Genomic DNA, 22,352 nt, shown 5'->3' with positions numbered 1-22,352 from the left:
GTTCTGTACCCTACTTTGAAGCTGTAGCATGATATTTTAGGGCCCACGGGGCTCTTGGAGAAGGTTTGGCAGAAGCAGAAAACATCAGGAGAAGAGATGGGGCCACTCAGAGGAATTCTGAAAATGTCCCCTGAAGCCAGTGGGAGCCAGTTTTTTCCTTAAAAAAAAAAATGTTTTCAGGGCAAGTTAAATATATGCAGGGCAAGTACATATGTGCAGAATTCTGTGTCCTCTAGACAATTGTTGTCTGCGTGTCTGTCTGTCTGTGACTCTGTCTGTGTAGCTGTCTGCTTGTCTCTCTCGAATTCGGAGCTGACAGAATTCCTATCAAAAGAGTGAAGGCAGGACATCTGTGTGCCGAATGACTGTGCCTACTCGAACCTGCCAATCGCTCCTGGCACGAACTGGGTAACAAATGCCTGTTACCTCGGAATGCTGGCGGGTGGGGGAGGGGGAGGACGCCTGGCACCACCCGGGCTGTCAAGCTCTGCCAAGACCCCCTCCTGCCGGCTGCGGGTCTCGCCCCCTTCCCTGAGTTGGGGGTCCACGGAATTTGGATTATTTATTAATTAGCAGTAATTTGAAAATTTGGGTGTCTCAGCCTGGTGACCCCTTCTCTGCTTTTAGAACCTTAATCCCTTCTCCTATCCTGCCCTCCCCACTTTCTGGATTAACTCTGGGTTTCTACTAAGGGCAGGCGGCCAGTTGTTGGGGAAGGGGCTCATGGAATGCAGGGAAAAGGGTCTCTAGAGGGAAGAATTCCGCCAAAGTTGCCAGGAGGAGTTTCTCTTGCAAAGTGTGAGGGTCTGGGCAGAGGTTCTGCGTAGACGTGGCTGTTTGGCTGGGCTGTGGAGTGGGGCAGAGCTGAAGAGAGGCAGAAACCATGGAGAGGTGGAGCTAAGGAAACAGAAGAAAAAGAGGACGAGGGGAGGAGGTAGGAAGCTGAGGTGAGGCGAGCAGGTTCTCTCTGTGCAGAAGCCGGTGCCACCACCTTGCTGGCCTCCAGAGCAGGCTGTGCTCCGAGATCCATCAACTGGTTCTGCTGTGGGATGGGGGGAGGGGAGAAGAGAGCGCCACTGTCACAGCCGGTGCCAGCTGGGGGTGGGGTATTGAGAGGAGGGGCCGAGAGCACATCTAAAATTCCAAGACATCTGTTCACCCAAGGAGGAGAAGCCGCGCTCAAGAAGGCAGGGCACCCTTGCCTCACCCGCTCTGTAGCCATTTGTGCCAGGGAGGAACCCTCACTTCAACCCACCCCAGACCACCAAAGCAGGCCTGTGGAGACTAGGGGGTGGGATGCCAAGTCTGTGGAGACTAGGGGTTGGGGTTGGGGTTGTGCACAAACTGCTGCCCTTCTGATGGGCTCTCAAATTGGGGGACGGGTAGAGAATAAGGTTCAGGAGAGGGCTGTATGGGGCAGAAATCCTGAAAGGCATGTTTTGAAGAGAGTAAAGAGTGCTGGAAGAGGTTCTCTGGCCCCTGGTACCCATAGACCCTACACACACACACACACACACACACACACACACACACACACACACACTCACACACTTCTCCAGTCATCACAAACTTCAGATGTTAAGCTTCCCACTTCTGTAAACACACAAGTCTACATAACTGGCCTCTCACATGCCACATGCTCAATTATTTACCTGCTCAAACAACTTTATTGGAGTTCTTGATCTATCCTGGGCCTGGACTGGGAACCACGGGACCACCTTCCTGCCCTGAGCAGTTCACTGGTGAGACTCTTAAGACCAGATGCACTCTTCTTACTGGGAGCTGGGAGGTAGTGCTCCCTCCCTCCTCTTCTGGGAGCTGGGAGGTAGTGCTCCCTCCCTCCTCTTCTGGGAGCCCCAGTAGGAAACCCTGGACCCAAAGCCAGCTACTTTCTTACCTGCTCCCTACTGGCAGGACACCCCTCTTCCCCCCACTTCACCCAGCTGTGGCTGAAGAGGCTCCAGTACCTCTTGCCACTAAGCCTCAATGACTACCTCTGTCTTCAGTGCCCTGGCTTGGCACCTGCCCTCCACCAGGGCTGCCCTAGCTGGGCCGACAGAGGCCAAGCCTCTCAGCTGGGAAATGTCCATGTGGTTGCTACTTAAAAACTGATTTATGAGGCCGCTGCGGCTGCGGAGGCTTGGCCTGCGGTCCTGGTAGTAATCAAGGGCATATGCCCATCTCGCCTGGCACTGCCCAGTTTGTGAGCCCAGCCCTGGCCTCTGCTCTCCTGTTGGGACGAGAGAGGCACAAAGCCCAGAGTCTTCTCTTCCCAAACCTTCTCTGTTTCCCTCTACCCTCTTCCTTTTCCTCCTCCTCTTCTTCCCCTTCCCCTCTCCCTCCTCCATCCCTCCCTCCCTCCCTTTCTTTTCCTTCTCTCCCAAGTGGCACGGACCAGCCTGTGTGCCGGGCTGGCGCTCACAGCTGCAGCCCATCTGCTATGATTGAATGGTGACAGTGACGAGACAGGAGCTGGGGGGAACGGGAGCTGCCCTGCCACCCCTCACCCCTCCCGTGCCAACCCCCACATGTTTCCTTGACCTCCAGAAGAACGGAGACCATCCATTTTGCTGGTGCAGGCTGGGGGAATCCCACCCTTCAGAAGAACAGTAAGGGAATTCCTTTCCCTCCAACCAGATTCCTGAGAGGAGAGAGGGGTGCGCAGAAAAGAGGGAGAGGAGTTGGGAGAGGAGAGCCTTCTGGGAGAAAGAGCCCCTACCCACACAGCCTTGGGTGAGGCAGGAGCCACTGCCAGTGACCAGGAAATCAATGAAACGCTATTGGGCCCAGAATCTAGCTTCTTTTCAAAGCCAGGAAAGTGTCTTTGAGAACCTCAGGTGGAAAACTCTGCCCTGTGCCCAAGGATCCTGTTACTCATCTTTTTGTGTCATTTCCTCCCTCTGGAGCCTTGTAAGCCCCCCTCCCCTCTCTCTCTCCTCCAGGAGTGTATTGGAACAGACCTGGAAAAACTGAGTCTTCATTGGTGTCTCAAGTAAGACCTAAGCATTGGACTTAAGAGTAGCAAGGAAGTCCAGCTGAACACAAGGGGTGGTGCTGAAACAGGGGCCTTTGCAGTTATTAGGTGTGCTTGGCTTGCTTAGGCACCATACATGAGCTGAGCTGATATTAATCTCAATTAATTACAAGCCTGTAAGGTTAGGCCTATCTGTAGGACACACAGTATGCTGAGTGCTGAAGCTGCAGGGAGTGCCTGGATGAGAGTCTAGGCCTGGCTTTCCTCGGTAGGAAAAGGGGAAGAACAGGAGATCTGAAACTCTTTAGAAGGCCATCCAGCATCCTTTCTCTTATCCCCTCCTTCTGCCTGTCTTCCTCTGCCAGGTCTTCATCCTTAATCATCACAGGGAATGCCCACAGGTTACCCACACATGTGGCTTCTGTCTCCTGCCACTGGCCACATTTGAGCAGAAACACTCCCAGGAAAGCACCTGCACTCCTTGTCCACCTTGTGAGAAGACCACACAACTCACATACCTTCAGCTGCATAGGCCCTTGCCCTCCTTGAATCCTGGGAAGCTTGAGGGGCAGGAGTTCCACCTGACACCCCTCTCTTCTCCAGACACTGGGTGTGTAGGGGGCTCTTGGTCCTCATTTGCGTATCCGCCTCCCTCTTTTGTCTTTCAGCCTCTTTTCTGGATCCTTCCTTTTTTTCATATTACTAAATGCATATGCATTCTCACAGTATCTCTCCTTCCCTCTTTTCTCTCTGGTGCCCCCTCACCCTCTCTTATTTTATACAATCCTTTTGTGGTAACCCTGTAGTCTCTGGAAATATCTTCCTACAGGAGAATGGTCATTTCATGTTCCATGCACTCCACAATTAAAGGTTTGTTAGTGGGAGAAGTGTCTCCAGTACACAGTCTCATTGCAGAGGGAGACAGGAACCCATAATCCAATCTGAGGGATAAGCATTAGGCAGTCACTAAATCTTCGAGATCCTCACAGCAAATCCAGATCAACATTGTTGTCTATTTGCTGAAGACAAATTGGGATAAAAAGCAAGGTGGAGCCGTTGTGAGGGTGCACATCTGTGATTCTAGCATTTGGAAGGTATAACCAGAAGGATGAGGGATTCAAGGAGGTCAACAGCGGCTTCAGCTACATAGTGGGTCTGAGGTAAGGCTGGGCTGCAGGAGTATATATATATCAAGAAAAAAATGACAGCAATTTGGGCCTGGGTGTGCAGGCTGCATTCCCTTTTGTTTGGGAAGCTGGGCACGAAGGATCTTGCCCAGGCTACAGAGCAAGCTCAGGACCAGCCTAGCCAACTTAACAAGACCTGGTCTCAAAAGTAAAAAAAAAAACAAAAACAAAAACAAACAAAAAAAAAAGACTAAGTAGGAGGGGCGCCTGTAAGTGGGTGAAGCCAGGGTACCTCTGAGGAAATGGATAGAGTTTGGAGTGTATCTCACCTGTGAGGAGATGTGCTTTGAGATTCTCCCTGGCCTACTTGGAACAGGCACACCCTTGGTCATCTCAGGATTGGCCACTGTGTATGTTCACAGGTTGCTAACAGGAACGAGGAAAACAAAGATCCAACTTTCTTCTCATGGGCTTCGATGGATCGAGGTAGACATGCTCTGGAGTCAATAGCCACTCTGTTCAGGGATTTGGAGTACACTGATTAAGGGAGCACTTTCCCAGACTCATAAAAAGCAAAACAAAACAAAGAGAAAAACACGCCTTTAATCCCAGCACTTGGGAGGCAGAGGCTGGTGAATTTCTGAGTTTGAGGCCAGCCTGGTCTACAGAGTAAGTTCCAGGACAGCCAGGGCTACACAGAGAAACCCTGTCTCAAAAAACCGAGAGAGAGAGAGAGAGAGAGAGAGAGAGAGAGAGAGAGAAGAAAATGAAAAACAAAACAAACACCCAGCCGTGGTCATCTACTCCTGCTTGTAGACTAAAAAATATATTATGTGGCATGAGTATGCTACACAATGCTTAATTTTAAAAAAGGCAAAGTATGTAGCTTAGCTTGCCTAGCATGTGTGAGGTCCTAGCCTTAATCTTTAACACTATAATGAGTACATAAAATAAGAAATGGAGACAGGAAGAGAAGGAGGGTTATCCTGCGGCTGCTATAGGACTTTCGAGGGATTGTCTTCTGTCTCTACAGTTTCAGTTTCTTCAGAGCAAGGAGACATCTGAAGGGGACAACAGGAGGCCACAAAACCTCCACATATCCATATATCTCACTGGACACAGAGTTCTTAGGGATACAGAGGGTGTATCCTTGAGCCTGTTCTTGTCAGGGACTGGAGGCAGAAATCACCTTCCTGCTCACCTCCACCGTTTCTGAGACTCGGGTCACGTGTCTCTTAGTTGCCCTGGTTCCTCACAGACCTGTTTTTCTTTTACCCATGAGTTTCTCTCTCGCTTCTCTATTTATTTTTCCTTAGGCATCACCCATTCTCAGATCTCTTTCTTCCCAAGTTTTTCTGGCTCATCCTTCTGTGGAGAACTGGCTAAGTGCTCTGGTTTCAGCACCACGGACAGAGACACCAGCGGTGGGAGACTCCTTTCCGGATTTGTGCGAGCGGTGACTCGTGCGGTTCTTTGGGGTGGAGGGGCGGGGGGGGGGGGGCGCATACCCGAGTCTGTGTGAACGCCTGTGTCTGTGCTACTCTGGGGCACACGCCCGTGGGCGTTTCTGGGTGCATCTGCGTGTTTGTATCTGTCTGAGCCGTGTCCCCGCCTGCTCCCCATGTCTCTGGCTGGGAAAGGGGACTGGATGAGGACGCTCCGTTCTGGAGGTGGGGGAGGCATCGGGTGGCTTGGTATCCCAGCCGGTCCTGGGGGCGTCATCCTTGCTCAGACGTTCGCCAAGCACCATGTGGCATGTGTGCCAGCAGGCACAGGCTAAGGGCATTCTGCCCGGCATGAAAGAAGGCAGAGGAGGCAGGGAGCAAGAAAAGGGGAACTGAGCTCAGAGCTCTGGGGCCGCAGCCTTTCTTCCTAAGGACTTCGTCATGGGAACAAATGTGAAGAAATGATCCAAGACACATGCCTTTGTAAAGACCCTCACAACCTGATGACCAAACTTTCGAACACAAATATCCTGAGGGACACAGAAGGCCAGTCTCTTCCGGCTTGCAGTGAGCGAGTGAAGGCTCCCTGACCCTTGTAAGTTCCTGCATGAGTATGCACACATACAAAGGATGGAAGATACAAAAATCGTCTCTCTCTCTCTCTCTCTCTCTGTCTCTCTCTGTCTCTCTCTGTCTGTCTCTCTCTGTCTGTCTCTCTCTGTCTGTCTCTCTCTGTCTGTCTCTCTCTGTCTGTCTCTCTCTGTCTGTCTCTCTCTGTCTGTCTCTCTCTGTCTGTCTCTCTCTGTCTGTCTCTCTCTGTCTGTCTCTCTCTGTCTGTCTCTCTGTCTCTCTGTCTCTCTGTCTCTCTCTCTCTCTCTTTTCTTTTGGTTTTCAAGACAGGGTTTCTCTGTATAGCCCTGGCTGTCCTGGAACTCACTCTGTAGACCAGGCTGGCCTTGAACTCAGAAATCCACCTGCCTCTGCCTCCCAAGTGCTGGGATTAAAGGCATGTGCCACCATGCCCCAGGCAAGAATCCTCTCTTGTATCACAAAGTAGCATCTTGCACCTCATAGGTGGGCACCTCTTACTGTGAGCCAAAGGATCATATTACAGAGCTGGTAGCTTCTAAGAGAGCTTTGCCCTCTCCAAGAAAGGGACACATTAAACCAGTACAGTGCAGACCCTCCCTAATTTATCATTGGAAGTGTCTGTCATCAGCATTAGGCCCAGTGCAGGAGACCCACCTGAGTACTTCATTTGAGAAAGAATAGGGGAGGGGGAGGAGAAAGGCACAAAACTGCCTCCCCCTTTCTGCCCACAGACTGATGTAACTGGCAACAGTACTTTTCTAATCTCAATCTGAACTGGCTGTAGACCCTCACACAAGTTGTTTCACAGTGAGATCTTATTTTAATTACTTGATTAATTAATTAATTAATTAATTAATTAATTATTTTGAGATAGCGTCTCAATGTGCAGCTCTAGATGCTCTGAAACTGTAGACTAAACTGGCCTGGAACTCATAAAGATCCCCTTGCCTCTGCTTTCCCTAGTGCTGGGATCAAAGGGGTGTGTTACCAAACCCAACCATTGTGAGATTTAATATGACCATCCAAGGGATGGTGTGATGGTTTATATATGCTTGGCCCAGAGAGTGGATTAGAAGGTGTGGCCCTGTTAGGTGTGGGCTATAAGACCCTCATCCTAGCTCCCTGGAAGCCAGTATTCTGTTAGCAGCCTTCAAATGAAGATATAGAACTCTCAGTTCCTCCTACACCATCCCTGCCTGGATGCTGCCATGTTCCTGCCTTGATGACAATGGACTGAACCTCTGAACCTGTAAGCCAGCCCCAATTAAATGGTGTCCTTATATGAGTTGCCTTGGTCATGGTGTCTGTTCACAGCAGTAAAACCCTAACTAAGACAGATGGGGAGATGGCAAACTTGGTAAGGTGCTTCCTGCATAAGCATGAAAAAAAGTGAGTCTGGATTCTCTGGAACGCTCAAACAAGCCAGGCACAAGGCTATCCACCTGTAACCTTGGTGCTGGGCAGCAGAGGCAGGAGGAACCCTGGAGCTGTCTGCTTTGGCAAACTCCAGGTTTAGGGAGAGATCCAATCTCAAGAAAACAAAGTGGAAGTTAAGTGAATTGGCTTAACTATTAAGGCTCTTGCCACACAAACCTGGAGAGCTGAGTTCAATTCCCCATAACTCATATAAAATCAGAAGGCGGAGACTAACTCATCAATGTCAACATCAACCTCTGGCCCCTACATGCAAGAGCTTACACTTGGATGTGCACCTGTACTAATATGAATAAGTGTACACACACACACACACACACACACACACACACACACGCACACAGTGTGGGGCTAGCAAGATGGCTCAGTGGGAAGGGTGCTTGCTACCAAGGCTGAGTTCAATTCCTAAGACTCACCTAGTGGAAGAAGAAAGCAGATACCAGCAGGATGGCTTTTGATCTTCCCATATATGCCACAGCACACATGCACATGTGTCCGTGCTCACACACATTTGAGAGCACACACATGCACACGCACATGAAAAAAAAAACTTTTAAAGTAGAAATAACTTAGGAGGAGAGTCTGGGGAAAGGACACCAGAGGATGACAAAAGAAGTCCCTGAAGGAGTCAGGCGAGGGAGCTAAGACCTTCACAAAGAAGCACAATAAGGAGACAGCTCAAGGAACTGAAGGTGAAGGCAGAGGGAAGATTCTTGGTCACAGGAGAAACTAGGAGATATGGACAAAACCAGGCCATTCCTTGTGTCTGAAATGGCCATCACTGATTCCATCTGTACTTAAGCATCTGAATTTCTTGGGCTCTTTTGTACAAATAATCAACTTGGGGCAAGAAGTGGGGGAGGAAAGAGCATTCAACTAGAGGGACTAGCTCAAACCGGTTGTCCTTAAGTCACCGCTATATTTATTATTGCTGTATTATTTTTGTCTTAGGTTTCCTTATGTTTGTTTGTTGTTTGAAACAAGGTTTCTCTGTGTAGCCCTGGCTGTTCTGGAACTCACTCTGTAGACCAGGCTGGCCTCAGATCCCCATGCCTCTGCCCCCTGAGTTCTGGGATTGAAGGTGTGCACTGCCACCACCTGGCTTTGGTTAGGGTTTCTATTGCTGTGATAAAAGACCACGACCAAAAGCAACCTCAGGAGGCAAGTATTTCAACTACACTTCCAGGAACCATTTTATCACTGAGTGAAGTCAGGGCAGGAGCTCAAGCAGGGCGGGAATGTGGAGGCAGGCGCTGATGCAGAAGCCATGGAAGAACACTGCTCACTGGTTTGCTCCTCATGGAGAACTCAGCCTGCTTTCTTTTTTCTTTTCTTTTCTTTTCCTTCCTTTTTCTTTTTTCTTGTTCACTTGTTTGCTTGTTTGTTTTGAGACATGGTCTCTTTATTTTGTAGCTCTGGCTATCTTGGAACTCACTATGTTGACTAGGCTGGCCTTGAACTCATGGATATTCACCTGCCTCTGCCTCCCAGGAGCTGAGGTTAAAGGCATGTGTTACCTGGATCAGTCTGCTTTCTTATAGCAACCAGGACCACCAAGCCAGGGATGATATCACCTACAGTAAACTCACCCTACCACATCAGTCATCGACTGGAAAAAGAAAAAAAAAAGCCCTACACAGTTGCCTATGGACAATCCTATGGTGGTATGGTCTCAATTCAGATTCTTTTTTCCCAGAGGATGCTAACTTGTGTCAAATTGATTTGAAATCTAGCCAGCACAATTTTTTTTTAGATTTATTTATTTATTTTTATTTTTTAAAGATTTATTTATTTTATGTATATGACTACATTATAGCTATACAGATGGTTGTGAGCCTTCATGTTGTTGTTGGGAATTGAATTTAAGACCTCTGCTCGCTCCCGTCAGCCCGGCTCTCTCAGTTCCTGCTTGCTCCCGCCCAAAGATTTATTTATTATTATACAGTCCCCACAATTTTTTAAGATGAATTTATTTTATGTGCCTGAGTATTTTGCCTACATGTATGGACATGCACCACTTGTGTGCCTGGCACCACAGAAGCCAGAAGAGGGCATCGGATCTCCTGGGTCAGATGGTTGTGGACCATTACGTAATTGCTGGGAATTGAACTCAGGTTCTCTGCAAGAGCCAACCCTACAGCTCCAGCATAAAATTTTAGAAAGACATCTCCTTAAATGTATTTTCATTTTAAAATGCATTTTATGTATATGTGTGTTTTGCCTACGTGTGTGTATGTGCCTCACAGTGTGTGCCTGGTGCCCACAGAGGTCGGAAGAGGATTACAACCCCCTGGAACTTGTGTTGTGGATGGTTGTGTGCCACCATGTGGGTTCTGGGAACCAAACCCTGGTCCTCTGCAAGAGCAGCCAGTGCTCTTAGGCACTGAGCCATCTCTCCAGCCCTAGTTACTTTATTATTAATACTACGGAAAGGGCGGTTGGCAAGACTGATTGTCAGTGTGGCCCAAGCCTCTAGTGTGGAGTGTGAACACCAGTGAGTCCTCCTGGTGTGAATCGGGTGTGTGAACCTCAGCAGTGTCAGAAGGTGAAAGCAATGGAGAGGATGATTCTCCCTCCCAGCCAAATGCAGCAGCAAAAGAGGAGGGACTTGCAAAGCAACAGACAGCTGGGCAGCAGCAGAGTAGGGGAGGAAGTGAGGTGTCTCTGGGCTGGGCCATCTGTGCCTTGTCCCTCAGGGCTGGGAAGCCTTGCAAGGCTCTCCAACCCCAGATCTGAACTTTCCTTGAATCTTTTTCTGTGTCTTCTCTTGGCTTCTCCACTTCAATAGATGGTAATAATCACCCACCCAATTGGTTGCTTAAGGCATAGATCTGGGAGCCATCCTGGATTTCTCCTTATCCCTACTCTCTCATAGACTCTTACTGGGGAGCACTGCAGGGAGCACTGCTTTCTCTTCCAACATGTACACCGAGTCCCTCAGCACTTCCTCATAGAGCAGAACAGGTCACTTCTCTCTTAGGCCTCTGCTCAAAACTTGTCCCATTAATTAGTGCATGTATGCATATGTGTGTGTGTGTGTGTGTGTGTGTGAGTGTGTGAGTGTACAGGGGTGTGTATGTACAGGTGTGTGTTCAGGTATGTGTGTGTACAGCCATGTGTATAAACACGTGTGTATACAGGTATATGTGTGTGTACAGGTGTGTGTGGTGTGTACAGGGGTGTGTATGTACAGGTGTGTGTTCAGGTATGTGTGTGTACAGGCATGTGTATAAACACGTGTGTATACAGGTATATGTGTGTGTACAGGTGTGTGTGGTGTGTACAGGTGTGTGTGTGTGAGTGTGTGTGTGTGTGTGTACAGGGGTGTGTGTGTACAGGTGTGTGTTCAGGTATGTGTGTGTACAGGCATGTATATATATACATGTGTGTATACAGGTATATGTGTGTGTATAGGTGTGTGTGTGTGAGTGTGTGTGTAAGTGTGTGTGTACAGGTGTGTATGTGTATAGGTGTGTATATGCAGGAATATGTGTATAGGTGTACGTGTACAGGTGTGTGTGTACAGGTGTGTGTGTGCAGGTGTGTGTGTGTACAGATGTGTATAGGTGTGTGTGTGCTGGTGTACATGTATGTGTGTGTCAGCACAAATGCCAGGATGTGTGTGTAGGTCAGAGAATCACTTTTTGGACCAGGTCTCACCTGAGGCAGGGTGTCTCCTGGTGTTTCTGCTCTGCCACATTCTCCAGGCTGGGTGGTCTTCCAGATCTCAGGTGGTCCTCATGTCTCCACCGCCCATCTCACTGTAGGATCACAGATCCTACCACAGCCCACATTTTCTATGGGTTCCAGGGATGGAACGCCAGGCTTGGGTGACTGGCATCTTTACTTGCTGGTCCATCACCTCTCTACCACCCACCATGTCCCACGTTTGTTAAAAGATAAAGTCTCAAGCTGTAAGCCAGGTTCACATGGAACTCGTGGCAACTCACCTGCCTCAGCCTCCCAGGGGTAAGGCATGGTCTGGTAATATTTTAAAAACACAAGGTGATCTGGGTGTGCTGGTCCACAGGAGGCAGAGATAGGCAAATCTCTGAGTTCAAGGTCTACAGAGTGAGTTCAGGACAATCAGGGCTATACATGGAAACCGTGTCTTGAAAAACCTTAAAACAAACAAACAACAAACACAACCACCAGACAGGTGGCTCAGTGGTTAGGAATGAACACTGCCCTTGAAGAGGATCAAGGTTGGTTCCCAGCACCCATGTCAGGTGGCTCACCATCTTCTATAACTCCAGCTCCAGAGGAGGAGTGATACCCCTGGCTTCTGAAGACAGCTGCATGCATGTGTACACACACACACACACACACACACACACACACACACACACGGTGAGACGGCTCCTAGCCTGCAGGCTCCTTGAAGATAGCCACCATCATATCTGCTGTTTTCTTCATGGGCTCTGAACCACGTGTGGACTCAGCTCTTGTACCTCAAGTTGAAGGGCAGGCTTGATTAATGCTCTGTCGACCTTGAAGAGAGGCGTAGGTAGAAGGGCGAATCAGTCCTGCAGCCAAGGCTCAAACCCGCTTCATCAGGGACTAGCCTCCCCTCTCTTCCTTCCTCTCGGGAGGCCTGTCTGCTGGCAGCCTCCTAATTATATTTTACTTGACTATAAATCTTTTTGTTAAATGTAATTGAATAACACACCTTTCGAATCATCACATTAACCTGGCGTCCGCTCGAAGGCGGTAATTAGCTTCCTAGAATTTCTCACTAGTTTGAAGACTGGCTCTGAGATCATCCACTGCCAACCTTGAACGTGTAGGCCAGCCCGGTGTCCCTGAAAAAGGATGGGTGTTGAGGGACCAGGCTGCTCTAGTGCCCCTTTCTCCTAGCTCCCTGGTTGAGGGATCAAACAGCCAGAGCCGTGCCCTGCCCCCAGCCCCTCACTTCCTCTGGGATCTGGGGTCTGGGATGTGTCTTTCATCTTCTCTTGGACTCCTGGCTCAGAGCAGTCTCAGCTGGAGTGTCAGGAGGAAGGGAGAGGATGGGGCAAACACTCTGCAGGCACCTGACACAAGCCAGTCCTGTCCTAGCAACCCTTGTGGCTATCTGAATACTAAAGCTCTGAATTCTGGGGTAGAACTCCCTTAAAAGCTAGCTAGAGGCAGTGGGACTTGGTGGCATGAGCCTGTAACCTCAGGACCACCAGGAAGGCTGAGGTGTGATGCTAGTTATTCAGTGAAGACCTGTCCCAAACAAAACACACAGCAAAACTACCAATCCGCCAGGGTCGCCCATGTGGTGTCCCCCTCAGGCCCTGCCTAGTTCTTGAGCTCTTCTGCTCTCTCAGGCCTGACCCCTGGGTCATCCTTAACAGATTCTTCCACATCCCACATCCCATCAGAGAATATGTCTGAGATGTCTGGCTCCACTGCACTGCCCTCTCCTGGGGCAAGTCAGCTTATCATCTCTCTTGTGGACAGCTTCCACTACTGTCCTTGGTTGGATCTGACTGTAGTGTTGTGTGTGTCTCCAACTCCCATCTACTCTTGATACACCAGCCAGAATGATTGATGATGATGATGATGATGTGATGATGGTGATGATGGTGATGATGATATGGGTGGGGTGGCTCATATTTTAATCCCAGCACTCAGGAGGCAGAGGCAGATGGAGTTTGAGGTCAGACTGGTCTACAGAGTGAGCTGTAGGACAGCCAAGGCTACATAGAGAAACCCTATCTCAACAAACAAACAAACAAACAAACAAACAAATCCCACAGCTTTATTTAGAAAATATATTTATGCAAAGCGTATAAAATGACATTTAGGATAGACATAGACTTGTGTAACATCTTCATTCTGACTTTTGGGACCAGCAAGATGGCTCAGTGGTGAAAGTGTTTGCTGTCAAGCCTGCTGACCTAAGTTCCATCCCTGGGACCCAGATGACAGAGGTGATAACCAACACTGATGGACTCTATACATGTACCTTATAGTACATGTATGCACACACATGATAAATACATACATACATAAATTTAAAGTGTGCAGGGCTATGAAGCTCAGTAGCACTTGCTGTTCTTCCAGAGAACCCAAGTTCACTTTCCAGAACTTTCTTTTTTAAAGATTTATTTATTTATTTAATGTATGTGAATACAAATGGTTGTGAGCCTTCATGTGGTTGTTGAGAATTGAATTTAGGACCTCTGCTTGCTCCGGTCAGCCCTGCTCTCTCAGTCCCTGCTCACTCTGGCCCAAAGGTTTATTTATTATTATACATAAGTATACTGTAGCTGTCTTCAGACACACCAGAAGAGGGCGTCAGATCTCCTTACAGGTGGTTGTGAGCCATCATGTGGTTGCTGGGATTTGAACTCAGGACCTTCGGAAGAGCAGACGGTGCTCTTACCCGCTGAGCCATCTCTCCAGCTCCCTTCCCAGCATTTTCATCAGGTAGGCTCACAACCTCATGAACCTCATGGAGATGAGAGGCTCCAATGCCTTTGGCCTAGATGAGGCACCTGCACTCATGTACACAAACACAGACACAGACACAAACACACATACAACCATAGGCACACACACACATATCCACAGGCACACATACACACACACACACACACACACACACACACACACACACACACATTCCCACAGGAACACACACAGGCACACACATACCCACAGGTACACATACCCACAGGCAAACACACACACATATCCATAGGCAAACACAAACATACACACACACACACAGAGTTACAGATAATAAAAATAACTATTTAACCCTATCTTTAAAAGTCCGTTTCAGACGTCACCCCCACCCCCGAACCCCACATCCACGTGTAAGTTTTCTATGCATCCCCTGCACTAGGCACAGGCCTAGTGGGTTTTGCTTGTTTGTTTTGACAAGGTCTTCCATAGCCCAGGCTGGCCCCCTGCTCGGGACTGCACTCTCCCTCCTCCATCCCCTGAGTCCTGGGATGAAGGAGTGTGCCACCGCCTCACCTCTCAGCCAATAGGATTCTAGAAGCAGTCAGATGACAGAGTCACTGCTGCCCTGATGAAAACCTGTGAGGCTTAGACAATCTCCTCTGACCGCACTTTTGTCAACTCTACTTTTGTGCCCAGGTCTCCAACCTCCTGTCTCAGGGCTTCTGCTCCCCCGCCCCCAAAATGTCTGAGGTACTTTATGTACTACAATATGACTCTTTCCCCAACTATTCCATCCCAAACTTCCTCCTTTCTCCCTTGTCCCTCCTCTCTCCCCCCAACTTTAGTACGAACAGCCACTGTGTACACTAGATATTTTAGAGACATATTCATGGTCTCAGTCTCCCACCTCAGATTTCTGCACAACTCCCTGTGGTGGCCATTTTAGTACTACCCTAGTACTAAGGACAGGAGCAAGCAGAGACTAAGGCGTTCAAAACCAGCGCCTGGGCTGGTATGTATGTACCTTAAGGCTAGGCGGCATGTCACAGTCTGGGTCAAACACCCTCCAGTCCCATCTCTCCACTCCCACCCCCACCTTTCCACCCCCACCCTCACCCCACCCCACCCCAATCTCTGCACCCGACTCCCCCACTCCAAGGGGGACTCCTGGTGCCCATTCTTTTAGCAATGAAGACCTACCCAGAGCTCCAGTTCTTAGAATGTAGCTCTCTCTCTCTTTTGCTCCCTTCTCTCCTTCTCAGTCTTCTCACTTCTCTTCCCAGAAGCTCCCTGTTCCCTCTCCCCTAAACAGCCCCTGGAGAAGCTCAAATAGCCTTTGTGTCAAGAAAGGTCGTCTGCTGCAGGGAGGCTGCACAGCTGCCCAGCCTGCTGGCACTGCAGGGCTAGCACAGCACGGGTAGCCACTCAGGACCGGTGCTGCCTTAGTGGCAGGAGTATTCTAGCTCTCTTCTGTCCTGTGTGGTCACTGCTTGATCACTTGGTCTTAATACGGCTAACAGGACTGTCTTCGTCAAGGTTTCTATTCCTGCACAAACATCATGACCAAGAAGCAGTTGGGGAGGAAAGGGTTTATTCAGCTTACACTTCCACATTGCTGTTCATCACCAAAGGAAGTCAGGACTGGAACTCAAGCAGGTCAGGGAGCAGGAGCTGATGCAGAGGCCATTGCTTCCCCTGGCTTGCTCAGCCTGCTCTCTTATAGAACCCAAGACTGCCAGCCCAGAGATGGTCCCACCCACAAGGGGCCTTTCCCTCTTGATCACTAATTGAGAAAATGCCTTACCGTTGGATCTCATGGAGACATTTCCCCAACTGAAGCTCCTTTCTCTGTGATAACCCCAGCCTGTGTCAAGTTGACACATAAAACCAGCCAGTACAAGGACTAAGAAATTATTTCAATTTTTATTTAAACCAATTAATTTAAATAAGTCAGAAGCCTCTGATTCCATGAGACACTGATATAGGATTTTATGCTTGTTGTTTATCCTATGGAACAGCATCATTATCCCCATTTTACAGATGAGGAGCCAGTGGGAGCACGGAGATTCAGATGCTGGATTCTAGATCTTCTGAGCAGTCGCTTCATGGACTGAGATGGGATTGGGATTCGGTCACTTTGTTTCTCAATACAGGGTCTCTTTTTGTGGTTCAGGCTGAACTCTCAACAATCCTCCTGTGTCTGCCTTTTGGTTTTTGTTTGTTTGTTTGTTTTGAGACATGTCTTCTCTATGTAGCCCTGGCTGTCCTGGAATTCACTCTGGCTGGCCCTGAACTCATAGAGACCCACCTGCCTCTGCCTCCCGAGTGCTGGGATTAAAGGCGTGCGCCACCACCACCTGGCTGAATCTGCCTCTTAAGTGTTGGGAGTACAGGACTGTGTCACTGTTTCTGGTTCCTTTGCTTTTTGGGGGGTGTTGTAGGTGAGACAGCGTCGCACTATGTAGCACTGGCTGATCTAGAACTCACTCTAAAGTTCAGGCTGGCCTTGAACTCACAGAAATCTGCCTGCCACCTCCGCCTCCTGAGTGCTGGGATTAAGAACATGAGCCAACATGCCCAGCCTTTCTTTCACTTTAAACATTTTAACATTTGTGTGTTGCAGGGTATGTGTGTGTGTGTGTGTGTGTGTGTGTGTGTGTGTGTGTGTGCACTCAACTGCAGAGATGTCAGATTCCCTGAAGCTGTAATAATACCTGATGTGTGTTGGGATTCAAACTTACCACAGCAGAGCCATCTTTCTGGCTCCCTCGTATCTCTCTCTCTCTCTCTCTCTCTCTCTCTCTCTCCCTCTCTCTCTCTCTCTCTCCCTCTCTTTCCTGTTAAATTCATGGCTGAATGTCTGCCACATGTGTGCAGATGCTCTCAGAGGCCAGGATGGAGGGCCATGTCGCTGGAGCTAATGTTTCAGGCCGTAATGAGCTGCCCAACAGGAGTGCTGAGAACTGAACTTGGCTCCTCTACAAAAACAGAAAGTACTGTTAACTGTTAAATCATCTCTCACAGGCCTATAACCCCAGCATGTGGAAAGTGGACACCAGAAGATTAGGAGTTCAAGGTCACTCTCAGCTACTTCTTAAGAGACCTTGTTTCAAAAAAACTCACAGACTTTGTTGAATGTCTTCTGCTGAAGGCAAGGATAGACCTCGGGTCCTTTACTGAATCCCTCCTGCACGTTCTTTGTTTGTTTATATTTTTATTTTAGTGAAGTATGGTGTGTGTGTGTGTGTGTGTGTGTGTGTGTGTGTGTGTGTGTGTGTGTGTGTGTGAATGAGTGCATACTCGCCCCATGCTTGTCTCAAGAACGTCCTAGGACAACCGGAGCGGTCAGTTCTCCTTCCACCTGTGCATGGTTGCCGTAGGTTGAACTCAAGACTTCAGGTGGGTGTGGCATACTCTTCCCGATCTCATGGGTCCCTTGAATCCTACATGTTTCTATTTCTATTTGATAGGAAAAAAGATCTTCCTCCCCTGTCCTCTGTCTAATTTCCCTCCTGGAGCTGCGATGAGCTTTTGCAAAGGCACTTTGGCATGGCTTTCCTGTACTCAGAATTTTCAGAATTTGGCCAGAACCCTTCCTTCCTATCTCTTGCAGACGACCAGGCGTTGTAGCCTGTGCCTCAGCCCACCCATCCATCTTCCTGGCTGCTGCCCTCACTGACTGCTCCTCTCCAGTCCATTGATCCTTCTCCACATCTGTGCTGCTCCACAACTGGACCCTGATGGTCTTAGTATCTGGGCTGGGGACTTCTTCACCCTCAAAGGTGGGTAGCTCAGATGCCACCCTTCTGCTCTGAGGCCTCCTCTGACCTTACCTCAGCACCTCACCGTGACCTCTGACCTCCTCTCAGCACCTCACCATGACCTCTGACCTCCTCTCAGCACCTCACCATGACCTCTGACCTCCTCTCAGCACCTCACCGTGACCTTGGGCCACAGCACTTTCTCCCTTCTAGCCTCTGAATAGTCTACTAAGTCTGTCTCCCTAGCTAGAACAAAAGTCCTTACAGGCAAGGATCTCTGAAGTGTCCCAGCCCCCAAACAGTGTCAGACACACAGGAGCGCCTCAGAGGATAGCCACATAAATATGTCAGGCTCAACGGGGAACACTTCTTCCTACTCCCCCCCCCCCCCCCCACACACACACACACTCAAGTTCTTCACAAAACTTAAGGCGAGAGACTAGGAGCCTTTTCTTCCCTAGGACTGAGAAAGACAGCAGCGAAAACCTTCCTGTACTTCCAGAACAGTCGGCAACAGAACAGCCGGCAACAGAACAGTCGGCAACAGGTTCTCAGGGCTCTGGACGCCCTGCCCTTCCAACCGCCCTTCTTTGCTCTTCTCTAGGTCAAGGGCGTTTGTTGAGTCAAAACATCCATAGCTCTCTCAGGAGCACTAAGGGGCAGGGGTGGGGAGGCAGAAACTAATCAGTCTGGTCCATCTTCCCTTGTGTTGGTCCATCTTCCCTTGTGTGGGGGTGGGGTGGGGGGGAAGGAGAGGTTGGGGCCCCAGCAGTCCTGACTCTACCCTATAAAAGGTGAGCAGTTGCCAGGCAGTGGTGGCACACGCCTTTAATCCCAGCACTGGGAGGTAGAGGCAGGCGGATATCGAGGCCAGCCTGGTCTACAGAGTGAGTTCCAGGACAGCCAGGGCTACATAGAGAAAACATATCTAAAAAAAAAAAAAAAAAAAAAAAAAGCCAAGCAATCCAGAGGGGTTGGTTGACTGACATCTCTGGACCTCCAGCATTCCCATCTGTTAAGTGGGGACGTGCCTACAGGCACTGGTCTGGACCAGAGCGGCCACTTCCCTGCCTCTGTCTCACTTGCTTGAACCTAACCCCTTATACACCTATCACATTTTTTTCCCCCTGAGACACGGTCTTGGGTAACCCAGGTTGCCCTCTAACTTGCTATGTAACCGAGGTTGGCCTTCAATTTCTGATCGTTCTATCTCGATCTCTAAAGTACTGAGATTGCAAGAGAGTGTCCCCTCCCCCAACAGAGTTTTCTTCCCTTGAAACTCTGGTGGAAAGTCCTCCAGGGTTCACCATCCCTTCCCAGGGTGCAAGAAGTAGGCTGCCTAAGAGCTCAGGCCTTGGGCTCTGCAGCCTGGCTTTGAAACTTGAGCCGAGTCGCTTAACTTCACTGAGCCTCAGGTGACTCATCTGAGCAATGGGACAACAGGATCTGTGTCCTGTGGTTACTGCAATGTGTACAGCAAGGCAGTTAAGCTGAGCTGTTGGCACTTGGGGGACAGGGATGATTCTTAGACCCCAGGACAAAGTCAAAATTCCTAAGCAGGGCCTGTGGAGCGGAGCTGTCTGTGGGAGTCAAACAGTAGGAAGATCTACCCACTGTTACAGCAAAGCTGTGGGCATAATGAGTACGGGCCAGCTCATCTGCCCAAAGTTTTCTGCTGTCTACAGCAAGTCTGGTCCTTACAGGCCCTCTAGCCAGGGTTTCTGTGTGTGCCTTTGTATGTGGAATTCTTACTGCCTAGAATGTCCTTTTGCACCTTACCCACCTGGAAGCTCTCACTCATCAGTTCAGACCTAATTCAAGAGGGGGTTGTGGTACTTGGAAAATGAGGCAGGGGGATTGCTGTAAGTTTGAGGCTAGCCTAGGTTATGGAGTGACATCCTGTCTCAAGGTTACTTGAAGGGTGTGTTGCCCATGCTGGCGATCCCAGCACCTGGAAGGCTAAGGCCAGATGGCCAGGGCCTCAAAGTCATCAGATGCATAGCAAGTTTGAGGTCAGCCTAAGCTACATGAAACCCTATTTCAAACAAACAAAATTAAGGTAGGGGAAAGACCTAATCCAAGCCTCCTTGCCCTCTGCCAACTGCTAGCAACAGCAACAGGCCTTAGAGCCAGGCATTCTGAAGTGGAATCCAGCTCTGCCACTTCCTAATTGGGTGACCTTCATCTGGGTCTCAGTTTCTGAATCTGGAGAATGGGTATGTTGAGGAATAATATGTGTAAAGAGTTTGTTCCCACTGGGCACGGCAGCACATGCCTTTTAATCCTAACACTTGGAAGGGAGAGGCAAATGGATCTCTGTGAGTTTAAGGCCAGCCTGGTCTATAGAGTGAGTTCGAGGACAGCCAAGGTTACCCAGAGAAACCCTGTCTTGAAAAAAAATCTGTTTCCAGATTTGACACAGGAAACCACTAGTAAAAGGTAAGGGCCATAATTACTCTGCCTACTAGGCTGTGAGCTTCCCTGGGCCAGCACTGAGCTGACTCTCTTGGCTCTAGCCTGGACAGCCAGGGATGCTCTTTGCCAAGAGAGCCTCAAAGCACTAGGCAGCACCTTGAGCCCTGCTGGGAGCCATCCCATTCCATTCCGATGCCCTCCCCATTTTCCACAGAGGGAAACTGAGGCCCCAGGGCAAGCGTCTTTAGGTTCTAGTAAGCAATGAGTAGCAGAGCCAGGGTCCATCCTGTGCGCAGCTGACTACAATCAACTCTCTGGGCTCAGTTTCTTCATGTGAGAAATGGGTCGATAGTCACTCCATGGAGTAACATATTGACTGTTGGGAACAGCAAGACTGGGGGAGTGAGTGGGATAATGTTCTATTTAGGATAAAAACTTTCCTGGGGTTACAACTGAGGAACTGACCAGGGTCCCAATTTACCTCTCTCCCCAGGGTGCTTCTGGAGCCTGGGGCCAATTCAGAAAACCTTCCTTTCCCTGGGCCCTCTGCCAGCCCCTCCAACCCTTCCTCCAACCATCCACTGCAAGACAATGGTGGGCTGGCCCGGCCTTTGTGAGAGGGGTCAGGCCAGTTAATCTTGGGCTGGGTTAGGGAGGGGCATTTGGGGGCCAGGAAAGGAGTGGGGGCTGCCGGTGGGGGACACAGCAGCCGGCTGCTGAGAGTTGAGGGCATTGGAGGCAGGGGGCCGAAGAAGTAAAAGCTTGAAACAGGCTTTGGGGAGCGTTTCCTCCGAATGTAGATTTGAGCTCCTATTAAACTTGCCAAAAATTTGTGTTAGCTAATGGATTCTTAATTCTGTCTAAAATGAGAGAGGGAAAATTATGCCATTCATCTTGTATTGGTTTGAAATTACATCTGACACCTAATCGATCATACTGTGGAACATTAACTCTTTGGAAGAGACCCAACTTTTTCTCTCCCTCGCTTTCCAGGGCTCGGGAGCCTCCCCCACCTCTGATTCCTTCTTTTGTATTTCATTAACTTAGCAAAGCTCTGGCTGTCTCTCGGGTGAGGGGTGGAGGCTGGGGAGGGTTCTTTTAAATCAGGGGAGGTAATCAGCACCCCAATCTTTTGCCCCCAAAGAGCCACCACTTTCAACCTTCAAGTGACCTCCACTCTGGCCCGGCTTTTCCCATGCACTTTGAGTCGACATGGCGATGCAGAATTAAAGGCGCTAAAGGCACGCGCGGGGGTGGGTGGGTGGTGACCTCAGAACCACCTTGGGTGCACGGGGGAGAGGTGGGGAGCCAGGCAAAGATAAGCTTGCACCTGGGGCTGGGGCAGGGGCCGTGGCAGGGGGCTCACCCGCGACTGGCCTGGCAGATGGGTGAGGAGGAGAGGGCAGATGACAATGGATTTGCCCGAGGATCCCCAGGAGCTCGAACTGAAAACCCCAACCCCAGACCTTCTTTTCCAGGAGGAGGACTTTCTGGCAGCAAGGAGAAGCCACTGGAGGCCGCCAGGCCTGGGCTAGGCTCCTGGCTGTACTTCTGACAAGCTGTGTGACCTTGGGCAGATTACATAAGGCTCAGAGTCTCGGTTTCCTTCTCTGTCAGGGCAGAGTGGAGACTGTAACACCTCGGCCCAGGGCTGGGGCGGGCCTGGATGGCACAATCCAGTTTAAACTGGGGTAGAGCCCATCACCTGGTGCATAGTAGGTATTCAGGAAAGGTGACAGAGGGCCAGATCACTGGCCCCGCCCCCTGCTTCTTCTGCTTCCTGCTCTTCCTTATTCCAGGCTGTCTGATCCGCACTCTCAGCTCCTTCACTTAGCTCCTCCATCTTTCTCTGCCACTGCCAAGGGCAGATCAAGGTCAGGAGCCCCAAGGTCAAACAGGCCAGGAGGGCTAAGTGGTACCTGAAGGAGGCTGGGGCCCAGGGGCTCCTTTCCCTGCTCCCTCAGGGTTCTCTCCTGCCTGAGGAGCTCCCTCAGAACCTGCCACCATGCTGAGGAGGGATGGGAGGGGGGTGTCCCAGGGAAAAGGAAGGTGAGTCCAGCAGGAAGGAAGGAAGGAACTCTCCATTTGGATCAAAGCCTCTTGCTTTTACTTAAACGCTTCTGATTCTGTCTGTGGATTCCTGGTTTCTGTTCCCAGTCTAAGAGGGGTGGATTGGATCCCTCCGGTGTTTCCATAGACCTGC

The 22,352-nt window shown here is 49.8% G+C and overlaps 1 long non-coding RNA gene across 1 annotated transcript; it reads left to right on the top strand.

The window, feature by feature from the left end:
• Nucleotides 1-5,623: 5,623 nt before the first annotated feature.
• Gm31317 lies at nucleotides 5,624-20,891 on the top strand. The gene is made up of 3 exons (XR_389006.2): nucleotides 5,624-6,141; nucleotides 17,587-17,755; nucleotides 20,643-20,891. It is a non-coding gene; the product is annotated as a predicted gene, 31317 (long non-coding RNA).
• Nucleotides 20,892-22,352: the final 1,461 nt, after the last annotated feature.

Source organism: Mus musculus, chromosome 11 (genome assembly GCF_000001635.26).
Source record: "Mus musculus strain C57BL/6J chromosome 11, GRCm38.p6 C57BL/6J".
NCBI lineage: Eukaryota > Metazoa > Chordata > Mammalia > Rodentia > Muridae > Mus > Mus musculus.
The sequence above is the reverse complement of the archived record's forward strand: the minus strand, read 5'-3'. Positions and strand labels throughout refer to the sequence as shown.